A 14,213-nucleotide genomic window follows, 5' to 3' on the forward strand; every position below is an offset into this window, starting at 1 on the left:
TCTCAGATTAAGGAGAATGAAGTTAGTGGCAATTTTACTATAAAGATACACTGTGCTCATGGAAGGAAAGAAAGCATTTCAAGTTTTCCTCAATTATAACCTCAGAGTATGACCAGTTAACAGGGTAGTTTCCACTCACTATATATATATATATATATATATATATTTAACCTGAGCTCCAAGACATTATTGGTGATCCAGAACCCAGTCCTTCCTGGAATAAATCAGGTTGTTTTCTTTCCCTCTATCATCCTGAAAACAGACTTTGTATTACATCTTTGTCATTCATTTAAACTAACAGTGGTAGTTGTATGACATATACTATTTTAGTATTGGTTTCATAAAGTCACATTTAGAACTTAATCCTCAAAGTATTTTTATAAACTCAGATTTCAGAAATTGCATTGCTGCCTCAGAAATCGACTACATAGGGGCATGTGCTTATAAACATCACAGAAATAAACATATTTTCTTGTCAGAGAATAGAACATTAAAACTCTGGACTGGGCATATCACGTGATTTTTTAAAGACTAAATAAAAGTTCATCTGGAACTTTAGTACAATTTTCTTCAATTTCATATTTTGTTTCAAATATTAAACATCTGCCAAAATTCAGAGGAAAAAAAAACCCTGCTCAATGATTATATATGATTGCTACTATCATTCAGAAAAAAGAAAAAAAAAAGTACACTGTAACAGAATCTGAGAAATGTCAATTAAGGTAGTTTTTTAATCAATGTGGTTAGAAAACACATCTGTTTTGAAATACTTACCTACTACTAACAGTGCACAAAAAGACATTTTCTAACACTCACTACTAAGACTTGCTTCCAAATGGGGAGTTTTCATATTTTCTTTCCAATAAAACAAAGTGGCCCTTTAACAACCATATGGCCCTGTGCTCTAAAAGAAGTTTCATTCAGCATCTATTTTTAGACATAGGTTTCCTTATAAAATATACTGCAGTCACCAAGCTGAATGAGCCCTCATGTTTCTGTGGACAAAGCCTCCTGCCATCCAACAAGTTCCCTACAGCACTGCGGGCCTCAGCCCTGGTCCCATTTCTCCTCTCCCAGGGAATAAGACATTAAAAAAAACTACTAAATTATGTGCCAAACAAGTTACTTTTCATTTCTTTAGAAAGCTATTTTGGGGGAATATACAGGTTAACCGAAATCTTTCTTGCTTCTCACATATTTAGTTTATATTAATTTTCTGTTGAGCTCTTTAAATACAACATGCTTTGCCAATAATACCTAAGAACAGATCAGCTCAAAATGCAAACATGTCTATTTCAGCCAATGTTCAAACAGCACTAACAATGTTAATGTTAAATTTCTTAGGTACAGTGGTGAGTTCAGAAACATTTTTACACGCCATCATTTACATATGCTTTACATATATTACATAAAGTATTATATAACTTTAAATTTTTTACATTGTATATCTTCCCTATGATGTAAGGAAGTCAACAAGAACTGATGTAGCAACTTTTGAACAGCAGAACACCAAAAAAGGACACTTGGTATATACTACTCAGCATATATTTAGTTGCATTCTTATCATTAAAGAAAAATAATAATGAGCCAATAAAATTTAAACTGTTTAATTTGGAATCAAGCTCTTGTTTTGATAATAAATAAATGCCTGGTTTAAATCTTTCTCTACTTATCACAGGTTGACAAAAATCATATAGGAATAAAAGAAGAGGAAAAACTTTTCAAATCAGATGAACTGAGGCCTGAATTTAGCTGCTAGGTTAAAATCTTTCTGAAAATTTCTAGGGGCACCTGGGTGGCTCAGTCAGTTGAGCATGTGACTCTTGGTTTCGGCTCAGGTCTTGATCTCGGGGTTTGCAAGTTTGAGTCCTGCATCGGTCTCCACACTGACAGTGCAAAGCCCACCTGGGATTCTCTCTCTCTCTCTGCCTCTCCCCTCTTTGTGTGCTCTCTCTCTCTCTCTCTCTCTCTCTCTCTGTGAAGAAGAAGGAGAAGAAGGAGGAGGAGGAGGAGGAGGAGGAGGGGGGGAAGAAGGAAGAAGAGGAGGAGGAGGAGGAGGAGGAGGAGGAGGAGGAGGAGGAGGAGGAGGAAGTCATCTAACAAACAGCTATTCCACACCAAGGAAGTTGCAGGCTTTATAAGCACAGCAGCATGCGATCTGGCATATATCATTCCTGGCCACACTGCATTCCTTTCAGGCCAAGTAAACACTGCGCTTTCTTCTATCTTGAATATATATAGTCAATACTGAGAGAAAAACCTACAACACATGTGTAACTGCTCTTTCCCCTGAGATTTCAGATTATTTCCCCCATGAGACACTTTTGTTCCCCGTTTCACTGAGCTATAATTGATACGGCATTGTACTAGTTTAAGGTGTACAACATAACACTTCTGATATATGTACATATTGCAAAATGATTACCATGATTTTGTTAACCGTTTAGTTTACTAATCATCGCTCCTCATAGTGAATCACTTATTGCAGGACAAAAATTTGTCATTTGAAAGGGAGAGAACAAAATAAAATTAGGAAGGTGTTATATATTAGTTAATCCTATACAACCCAATACTTACATACCTACATATGATCGTTTCCTTCAATGTAGCATTTCTTCAGGTAATTTCCAGTATCTTCACAATCCACAGATTACAAATCAGTAGTGTTTCATCAGTAGAAAGCATCATTTAGGTAGGGCAGGTTTCTCAATCCCAGCAATATTAATATTTTGGGCCAGATAATTCTTTTTGTGGGGGGCTGTCCTGTGCATTTTAGGATGTTTAACAGCATCCATTATTTTCTCTCATTAAATGCCAGTAGCACCGCCTCCCAGTCGTAAAAATCAAACACGTCTCCAGACATGGATATATGTCCCTGGGTGGGGAGAGGGAAGAAATCTGCCTCTAGGTGGAGAACCACCTATTTAGGTGAAGACCACAGATTTGGATTTTAATTTTAACTGTAAATTTACATTAAGTCAAGATTCTCTGATTAGACACAAAAATATTATATACCAAAACACTGTTATCATTATTAAACTGTAAGTATATAATTAACATCCAAGTTCATAAAAATTTACACTTTGAAATAGTACATGAAATTTTATCAAGGTACCAATAGCGAAATAACGATTTCTGATTTTCCAAAAACATCACCCAATTAAAATGTTTCCCTATACCATTTGAGGAAGATTTATTTTGGTTTTGGTCTGGCCCATAATGGGTAGGAGTAAGTACAGGAAGTTTTATCTGAAAAATGAACATGGACCAAGTCTTATAAATTGGCCCTGGTGCTATTTCCCATCATAGCTCCTGTTTGTTTACATTGGAGTTCGTATAAATTGGGTGTTATTTCCTTTCCACTAAGTTTCAAGGTATTAACAGCCAAGGAGGTGTTTTTTGACTTCTTCCTCCCTGCTTTTCTCCCACTTCCCCCAAATAAATAATGCATTGCTTGGAACACAATTTTAAGACTTGTCCCCAAACTTCAAAACTACTCTGAATTTATTTTTACCTAAACCCATCTTTATACCTGAAAGCAAGAGCAGTCTCTTTAAAATGGAAATGAGCAAAGTACGCATTTTCTAACAGCTATCCACTCTCCAAGAGAATCATTTATCTGGTCATTTCACAGCTAAAACTTGCAAATTCTTAAGTAAATCAGTTCCATTTATTTTGACTTCCTGCCTCAGCTCTTCCTTCCAGAGAAAACATTACTCTAATATTTTTATCCATTAAGTACTCTTAAAATTAAATGTCCCTATTTAAACAAAATTTCTTACCCTCACTCCACACACACACACACACACACACACACACACACACACACACACACACAATTAAAAGAAGCACAGATTTCTTTAATTTCTCTGGCTAGAGTTATTCCCGTCTAGTTTTTAAAAAGCACACAGCACCTCCATTTAGTGACTGCCACTTGTGTGAATTAACAACTAAAAAGCTAAAACAAGTGTCTTTGTTTGCAATACATAGTAGCATCTGACAGTTGCAAAACTGTCCTTGACCAGTGAACTTCCAGTGAAAAAAAGCTGTTAAAAGTTCACGCACCCCAAATGCACATTCATTATAATTAAACAAGAAGATTACGTGGACATTGATGACAAGGATTATCAAAATAAAATGGCGCCACCTGCCCCATGCTCTCCCATTAATTAGTAGGGAGTCTGAGGCGCCAATTAACAAGAAGCAGAAAAGGATCAGCACACACAGCTCAAGCTGAACTTAAAGATTAACTCTTCTAGTCCGGGCCCCATTTCTTCACCACACTATGTTAATTTGTCTATGCAAGCCAAAACTGAATCCTAGGCTATTCCTTTTTAGAAAAGAAACAGTATCATTAGGAAGACATTTCAGTTGTATGAAATAATTCCCAAAATAGCTGCCCAAAAAGTTCATACGATTCCAGGAACAAGCGGCCATTCAGTATTTCACAGAGATGCAAAATACTAAATAATCCAGGTAATCCCAGGGACTAAACTGCTTTCACATTATAAATTACAAATCTGCAGTAGTTAATATTAACTGTGGGAAACAACTAGAGTACTGTATGGTTAGCAGTAACTAGCTCCACCCTCTCACCCCTGCTACTAAATAGCACTTTCTAGGCGTGAGACCACAATTTTTTTTAAGTTAGTAAATGACTTCATTATTGGTTTCACAGGACTATTATTAGTTACTTCTAAATTTGACCATTCACTCCTTTTAAACAATACTTTCCAAAAACAATATAGGTGTTTTTATACAATTATCAACTTGATCCATAACTTCTCTGTAGACAGTATTATTATTTTTTGAGAGAGAGAGAGCACACATACCCAAGCTGGGGAGGGGCAAAAGGAGACAGGGAGAGAGAGTTGGAGAGAGGGAGCAAGAGAGAGAAAGAGAAAGAGAGAGAGAAAGAGTCTTAAACAGGCTTCCTGCCCAGCGTGGAGCCTGACACAGAGCTCCATCCCATGACCCTGGAATCATGACCTGAGCCTAAATCAAGAGTGGATGCTCAACCTACTAAGCCACTCAGGCACCTCTGTAGACAATATTGTTATTCTAGAAACCGAAAATTATTTTTTGAAAAAGCACTGCAAATGCAAATTATCAACAACACTATAATGCACATGTGATGATATTGTTACATGCACACAAAGTTACTAACATGCATTTTTAGTAACTACTTTATAAGTCATCATTAAATATTCAGGTTTAACTTGCATAATAAAATTCATTCTGCTTAATGTGAATTCATTTTATTAAAAAGATAGTATTTTCTTCAAAATTCAGAAGGGATTTCCCCTCCTAGGCCTTCAATATTCGCCTCACATTTCACAAAAAGTATTTTCCTTTTTGATGTAGACATAAGTATATTTAATCCATAACATTATTAATTGCACATACTGGTGAAAAATACGTAGGAACTTGGCATTAGAGAAGGAATATCCTAAGGCCATTTCGAGATTCAAATTCCCCAATGGCATTACAGAATACATTCTGAAGCATGGGAATAAAAACCTCAAAGAGTTGCTAAGAGAATTAAATTAGATCAAATGTTTAGAAAGACATTTTTAACAGCCACAATGAAATACTGATGCTAAGCAGAAACTCATATGTCTGCCCCAAAAAATCCCTCAAAACATAACCTATGTCTATTGACGCTCATAACACCTACCTTTGCACCGTACTGCTCTCTATTCATTCAGGTCTGGGATGGGGTCTACAAAATTGCATTTTTAAGAAGCACTGCTGGAGATTCTAATATAAGTAATATATGGCCCATACCAGCCTTGCCCTTAGACATGGACAAACAAGGTCCTAGTCTTGAGGTATGCACTTTAAAGGTATCCCCTCCAATCCCTTTTTGGCTGCATGCCTCACCACTACAAGGAATCCAATGTAACACAGGACAGGCCTCTCTGGACCTTACCATCCCTCCTTTCACGTGACCATGACCTCAGAACTCTTTTCCCAAAGAACCAGAGTGTGCAATCCTAGGTCCAAAGGATGGCCAAGAGCAATTAGCAAATAGCATATGTGCCTAATTTAAAACTTTTAAATAGATTACATATGCTGTGCAGTTGTCTGTACTCTTGCCTTGCCCCTACAAAAGTGAGGGATAGATCTGGAAAACACTCTACAGACACCTTGTTAAAGACTTTCATCTCTCTCTCTTACCCATGCCCTTCTTGTCTCTCATCCCTACCATTTGTATAAAATTGCATATACACAAAATGCTGAAAGGTATTTACCTCTTCCATGATTTCAAACATACTAGAAAGAAAGGGAAGTGGATAAATGGTGTACTTGTTTAAATATTAGCCAAATTCTGTCCTAGTAACAAATGGCAAAAACATGAAAACAAATACCAAGCCACATTTCCATATCTATAAAGTTGAAAAGAGGAAAGAGAAAACCAATATTAAATAACTTTACCGTAATTAGGGAAATAAAAAGAACTATAGCACTCAGACCTGGCTTTAGAGAAGCTTAAAAATAAGCAGGGGACAGAATCTTTTCTTGAAATAATTCCCATGACCTAACAGGACAGAAGGTACACAGTAATTATGTGTTGAATATATCAACAAATGAAAAAATGAAATGGTAACGACTGTACTGAGACAATACTAATATATTAAGGAATATCACTCTATAGGTAGAGAGGCACCTGTTCTAATCTAGAGTTGAGAGAAGTGTCATTAAACATTTTGGTCTCAGCATTCCTTTACATTCTTAAAAAATATTAAGGACCCAAAAGAACTTTTGTTTATTTTTGTTAACATCTATTTTGTTTTTTATTTACCTTATTAAAATTAAAATGAGGGACACCTGCGATGTTCAGTCAGTTAAGTGTCCGACTCACGATTTCTGCTCAGGTCATGAACTCACTGTGGTGAGATCAAGCCCACATCAGGCTCTGTGCTGTGTGTGGAGTCTCCTTAGGATTCTCCCTCTCCTTCCCCCTCTCAGTCTGCCCCTCCCCACTTGAGCACAAGCGTGCTCTCTCAAAAAAAAATTTTTAATGAGATGTATATTCATTTAAGAATAATATTAATAAATCCACTATGTGTTACTGTAACACAAAAATAGCTTTAATGGAAATCATGTTTCTTCAAATAAAAATAATTTGGTGGTAAGTATCTAGCTTAAAGGAAAATCAGATTCTCAACTTTGCCTCTGCATTCAATATATTATGGTATGTTATTTCGTTTGAAGTATGTGAAGGCATTCCTGTCTCCCACAGACAAAGAGAAAGGAAAAGGGGGAAATACTTTAATAGCCTTTTCAGATAACGTGGATATAAGTCTTCCTTAGTACTACACCAAAACTCAACATGTAGTAGGTTTTTTTAAGAGTGCACCCATGGGCGCACATGGGGGAGGGGCAGAGAGAGAGGGAGGCAAATGATTGGATAAGGGCTCTGGGCTGACAGCAGAGATCCCCATGTGGGGCTCTAACCCACAAAACACAAGATCTTGACTTGAACCAAAGTTGGACACTTAACTGAGCCACGCAGGCGCCCCAACATGTAGTAGTTTCTTAAGTTTCGCTGCAATGTAGAATCTGAACCATAACAATGAAATATTTGTATTCTGTTACATTAAAATACATTTTACTACCTTTTACTTTGACTAGATCTTTTATCCATATATAATTGTATAAAATCATGCATTAATCATTTGGAAAATATAAATATCAGTTCATGGACCCCCACAGAGTTTGAAATGTTAACACATTTCCTTACGAAATGACAAAAAAAAAAAATCACATCTGCTAATATCCACACCAGTGTCATGAAAAAAGCTTTTCAATAGTTGGATACTCTCAAGGCTCATGGCAGCAATCACAAGGTTTCCAAAATTTAAGTTTTTATTTGAATTTTTACTTAAAAGTTCATATTTTATCAGCAGCTCAAATACTGTCCATTATTGTCCTCAACAGGCTCACTTTCTTTTCAAAAAAATTTTCCACCAAATGTCCAAATCTGAATTGTCATAGTTTGTTGGTCACTCTTTCAATTAAAGATACTGACCCATCAAAAAGGAACTCATTTAGCAACAACTCCTGAGTAAAACCACTGCCCTTCAGTGCGCGATGGCAGGCACAGAGCATACTTCCATTTCATCACACAGAATATTGAAAAGGCATGTACACAAGGGTTGAGATTTAATAAATGGATTTTTTTTACCTTTTTATCAAGGACATTTTTAAGTTAAATGTTCACTTTTCTTTTTTACTTCAAGGATGTGACAATGGAGAACACAATGGTAAAATGCCTGTTGCCACCACCTTTGGTTGGTGCTAAGGTACCAGCCGTTTTCCCTACTATTGTCTTTTGAACCACTAAAGCAAATGTCAGCACAGCAAAAAAGACAAATAATGTCTTAGTATTATTATAAAACAGTTTTGAATGTGCAAATGTCCAATAGTTTCTTAGAGACCTCCCAAGGGTCCTTGGGGCATACGTTGAGGACCATTATTCTCCCTGCTCCTTCGCCTCATGTATCAAGAAGCCCATTGGGTCAAACGAACATCCTCCCACTCCCACCCCACCCCATGCCCTTGTGGATGATACTCCATGTAGTACAGAATCATTTTGTTCTTGGCAGAGTCTCTTCTTTCACTAATATTGAGGGGGAAAATCACTGGGAAATACTAACATTTCAAAAAGGCATCAATATGAAACCAGGAGATCTGAATATTGATTAAACCTGGTGGTAAAAATCTACAATTCTTATCACCTACTTTCCAGGAATCCATTTTATATGAAAGATTGAGTTTAAAGAGGTATAAAATCCCTTTTAGAATTTCGATGTCATGATGATAAAATCAGATAATCAGATAAATGGTCCAGTATGATCTTACCCTTACCATCAAACAGAATTCAATCATCCCCACACCTATTCCAGAGCCAGGTTAATTAACTTTCACTCTATATAAACTGAAATATAAATTGAAGAGGAACGCCACTCAATTAACTAATTGAATATTAATAGGAGTTTAGCATAATATTAAACTTTACACAGACTTGTCAAGTTAATATAGGTGAGGTTTTTTTCATTGTTTCTTAAATCAGGGTAGTTGAACCCCTATTTTTATTAAGTTAATTATTATTAACAGGTTTGACTGTACATCTCTTGCATAGATTCTACAATTATAAGATAGTGCAGCTTCTGAATTTAGATTCCAATATAATATCTGCTAAATTTACAAATATTAATACTAATCACAGATTAGAATTAGAAGAGATTTTAGAGTTAATTTAGTAACAGAATAGCAAATACACTTCCATTCTTACTTGCTCTCTCAAGTATTGCAGAATGATTTACTCATTCACTGAAAAAATATTTATTTAGTACTCCCAACCTGTCAAGCACCATTCTAAGCTCCAGATATATAGCAATATATAAAACAGAGACCCCGGCCTAATTTATCACTCTAGTTTTTCTTCTCCTGACACAGACACAGCCTCATAATCCTCAAAACACTGCATGAAGGAACCACTACTTATCAGACTTGCCACTCATATCCAGTTAAATATCTTCAGGCTTACAGTGTCTCACATGATGCCAGAGGCTACAGGAGAGTCCAAAAGAGTAAAGGATAGTAGTTTCCATAAAAACAAACAAACAAACAAACAAAAAAACAACAACTATAATCTCATTAGGAAAGAGAATACATACATACATAAAGCAAATATATAAACAGCACAATAAAATGCTAGTTTTAGACAATCAAATAACAGGTAAAACAGATGAGATAACTTCACACAATGTTTTTTGTAGTTCCTCACTTCTTTACCCTCACTACTTTCTTTTCTCCTCATGTGTCAGCGGTACTGTTCCAGAAGTCTACATTTTTAAAAATTTTCTTCGTCTTTCAGAACACTGTTCGCTCCCATGTATATTATAGGGGAAACCAATCTGTAAATCCTAAGGAGCAGAGGAGTCTCCATACCTGTTTTCCCAGTCAGCCTCTTCCAGAACACAAATACTAGCCTGGGAGGCATCTCTGCATGGGGCGGCGGTCTTACTTGTGAAGCCTATTCACGTGGGTCCTTTAGTACCCTCCCCCCCCAACCCCGGGACCTGTAAGTCAGCCAAGGAAGCAAATATCCATATTTTCTCAAAGGAAAATCAGATAAAAATAATTTTATCCAAAATTAAATCAGTTGGAGGAAATACACGAGGAACTAGCCTTGCAGGGCTCAAACTAAAGAATTAACTATAAAAACACTACGACTTTTACATAATCAAATTGGAGAGATACAGAGTTTGGTGGAGAGATACTGTTTGGTGGGAAAAATAACTTTTGAAAGTCATAGATTTACTAAATCTGTTTCTCTATTTTGTACATCCTCTTAATTTACCTTAAAGACCACACAATGTTTTCCCAGTTAAAGAACTTGTTATTTAATGAAAATGTTGCATCATTTTTAAATCAAGACAAAGGCACTTAAAAACAACATAAATCTCCCCCTTAAAAAAACTAACTTCAACATTTTTGATATTATGATAAAGTTTAACCTTCCAGGAGGTCTTTTAAAAATGCTTTCTTACTTATTTCTGATGGGCTCCCCTTTGTTTTTGTGGGAGACAGACACCATTAACAAACCCAAACTGTGTTAATTTTTAAACTTTTTTCTCAGAAATTTGCTCCTTCTTCCAAGCACTATTATGCTATGGTGTCTTTGCATAAATACTTATAATTTGGCGTGTGTTATAAAAGTTTATATTTAAGATATAGTAAATGAAGGACAGATGTTTAAGACATTGGGTCCACAATGAAGTTGTAAATACTGCCAGCACGGTAAATTCTGTGATTAAATTTAGTCTGTTTATGCAATAAGGGTATTTACACAGCTGGAAAAGCACCAAAAATAACTGTCCTGGGATAATATTAATTCAAAATCAATACTAATTAGAAGCAGCATAGGTACAGTCATATCAAAGTACCTAGAGGCTCTGTCAAATAGTTATGCTTAAGACTAGGAATGACTCAAATATATCAAGAATCCATTTCCTTTGAATTAATAATACTGTAAATTATTGAAATAATTCAGGTTATTCACTTGTGACCTTAGACAAATTACTGCCTCACTTTCTCCTTTTGTCTAAAATATACCTTTCCTCCGACAGACCTAATGTTCTAGATATATTTGTATATCCAGACACAGACTTCTTTAGTCAAATCCGTAAGTTCCTCAATTGTCTAACATATTCCTGGGAGTAATTATTAAATTTCTCATGAAGCCATGCATCTTAATTTGCTATGAGAATAACAAAATGGCAGGGTTTTTGTTTTTGTTTTCATTTTTAAATGGTTAGAAAACATTAAAGGTCTCCATCAGGGCCATTTAGAGTGGGGTAACTGCACTGAAAAATCTTTGACTAAAGAGCAATGTTCATTGTTCTACTTATTTATGAAATACTTTGATCAGTATCTTAACATCTTATGTAGTACATGAGGCAAAGAAGGCTAGTCATCACCCATTATCCAATCTTCCCTTCTTGTGGCAACAGAATCCTGGTTTCTCAGGGCAGCAATATATCCAGCTAAAAAACCATGATGTGGTCATCTGATTAAAAGCTAGTCGTGAAATGTAACCAGAGATGAGATATCGTGAATTGCTACTTACAAGAAGGTACCTGACTAGGAGATTTGTCCATATGATCTGTCCCTTTCTCCTGCTGCCTAGAAATTGGACGTGACAGCTAGAACAATACTAGCCACCAAAAACCATGACGTGTCTTTGAAGTCACAATGTAGGTTAGTGGGGCAGAAAATCAAAAAGAGACTAGAAACCTGATGTCTATGGAACTGCTATGCCCTCCCTGGATTGCCTACCTCTGCACTTCTTTATATGAAAAAAATACATACACTTCTCTTGTTCTGCCATTAATTCTAGTTTCTGTTACTTGCATCCAAATGTAATTCCTAAAAGACAGAAAGCATATATCCAGAATATGAGAAACTGAACATACATACTATGTCCTGATGCCTGATGAGGGTGACTCTAGCACTTCTATCACATAATATGTAATAAACCTAACATGGCTTTGATCTATGTGGGCACCAAAGCTCATCTGGAATAAATCTTCCTTAAGCTATCACTGAACATTGAGTGCTTTTCTTACCATAAGACATTTAAGGTAAAGGTACACCATTGCTCTGAATTAAATGGTTCTAGAACTCTTGGTTGCCTAATTAGATTACCCCAATTTCCTGGAGATTAGAGCTGGTCTAAGAAAGGAGTCAAAAGACTATTCACATGACCAAGCAGTTTCTGTGGAGCTGAGACCCCCGAGCCCATTCTCTTTGAAATTCAAGATATTGGATTTGTTTTACATAAACTGGGATGATTCTGAGAGCAAAGGACACCAAGACACTAAAAAGAAAGGGGAAAATCATCAAAATCAGGTCCTAGCTGATGGAGTTAGTTGTTAAACAGAACTGGTTTCAATATATTGGATACTGAGGATGGAACAGAATGGGTACCACTTCAGGGCAAGCAAGGACCTACTCCAGCAGGAGCAGAAAAAACACCAATGAACAAACATCCACTGGAATGTATGTCAACAGTTATCAGTAGTGATGGATCCGGAGAGACAGCTACAGAGCAGTAGCTCTAAGAAAGTTGAGGAGTTTAGAAAAAAAAAAAAAAAAAAAAAAGGAAAAAGGGACGCCTAGGTGGTTCAGTCGGTTAAGCATCCGACTTCGGCTAAGGTGATGATCTTATTGGTTCGGGGGTTCAAGCCCATGCTGAATTCTCTGTGCTAACAGCTCAGAGCCTGGAGCCTGCTTCAGATTCTGTGTCTCCCTCTCTCTCTGCCCTCCTCAGCTCATGCTGTGTCTCTCTCAAAAATAAATAAATGTTAAAAAAAATTTTTTTTAAAGAAAGAAGAAAGTTGAGGAGAATTTCTTGGTCTGACATGACTACACTTATGCATGGAGATGTAACATACCCATCCTTCCTCTAAAGCGGTCTTCCTACATTTTCTATTTTGATAAACTGTTCCAGTATCCATCCATTTGGCCAGGTAAGCCAACATGAAAATAGCTATCACCATTCCTTCTCTCTGCCCCTCAAACCTGTTTGATTTACATTTTTTGTCTTAAAAAGTTGCCCCCATTTCCCAGCCCTGTGCCTCTGTCTTAAGTTCATTAGGTCTCAATCCTCATCAGATCTCAGTCAGCTATATTACACCTTCCCTGTGACTAGGCTGCTCAGCTCTAGTTCACCCATTCTCCATACTGAGAGAGGGACTCCTCACAAGTGAAAAATCCCACTTGAAAAATGAGGAAATTGAAGACCCAGAAGGTTAACAAATTTGTTACAGTTCATACAGTTCCTTGGAGGTGAAGACAGGCTCAGAGCTCAGGCTCTCTAACTTCAGAGCCCATCATTATCAAACTACTAAACCTCCCTCATTAAATTATCTAAGTACAGAACAGGATTCTCCTGGAAACTGATGCTTGAACCGGCCACATACTCTATGAATGCTTCTTAAGTATCATATTTTTTTCAATTCCATGAAGTCAACTTCAATCTACTATATGCTCTCCTTTGGGAAGAAGAAACTCTACCTCATTAAACATACGTATATGCTTTATAAAATAAACAGTAATATGTGAAAGAAAATTCACCTTAAAATGAAAGAAAATGCAGTTGTCAACAATAGCAACTAAAACTACAAGTATAACAATGTGTTCTTGTACAAAAGCTGGACTGTTTGGGAATATTCAAGTAATTAGGTCACAGAGGAAAAATCTGACACATAACTAAATACATACTTCACTAAAACAGCAGTCTAGACAGCTTTCAATCAAATAGTATGCTAGCTGACAAACGATTTTTTTAAAAACCCATACTAACTTAATGAAGACGAGCAAAATGAGCTTGGTTCCACTGTGATATGAAGGTTTGTTGCAAATTCAAGTTTTATTGGGTAGGTAGCAATGGTTTCAGCAAGAGTTTGGGAAAAGATAATTTATTCTCTGTTAATTTATATTCATACACATATGTAATATTAATGTATTACATCTACTGGAATCTTAAAATGCATATATATCATTGTAATGCATATATGTATTTTTAATGTAGTAGAATTTCTCCTTCTCCTTCTCCTTCTCCTTCTCCAAAAAGCTAATAATACACTGACGTTGGCTTCAGGGAACTGAGAAAATATGACATTTCAGAAGCCATTTGT

At 36.2% G+C, this 14,213-nt stretch overlaps 1 protein-coding gene across 7 annotated transcripts in view; it reads right to left on the reverse strand.

Moving 5' to 3' along the window:
• The window catches only part of BMPR1B (bone morphogenetic protein receptor type 1B), a 414,391-nt gene that overhangs the window by 125,060 nt on the left and 275,118 nt on the right, over positions 1-14,213 (reverse strand). For 3 of the 7 annotated variants that reach the window (XM_040478113.1, XM_040478058.1, XM_040478075.1), the window contains one exon: positions 2,582-2,875. The exons of the other annotated variants lie outside the window; for them this stretch is intronic. The gene's annotated coding sequence lies outside the window, so the exon portion shown is untranslated. The remainder of the gene's footprint in view (positions 1-2,581; positions 2,876-14,213) is intronic. 7 annotated transcript variants of the gene reach the window in all.

The sequence above is a fragment of the Herpailurus yagouaroundi genome, unplaced genomic scaffold, assembly GCF_014898765.1.
Source record: "Herpailurus yagouaroundi ecotype Mexico unplaced genomic scaffold, PumYag 28, whole genome shotgun sequence".
NCBI classification, from domain to species: Eukaryota; Metazoa; Chordata; class Mammalia; order Carnivora; family Felidae; genus Herpailurus; species Herpailurus yagouaroundi.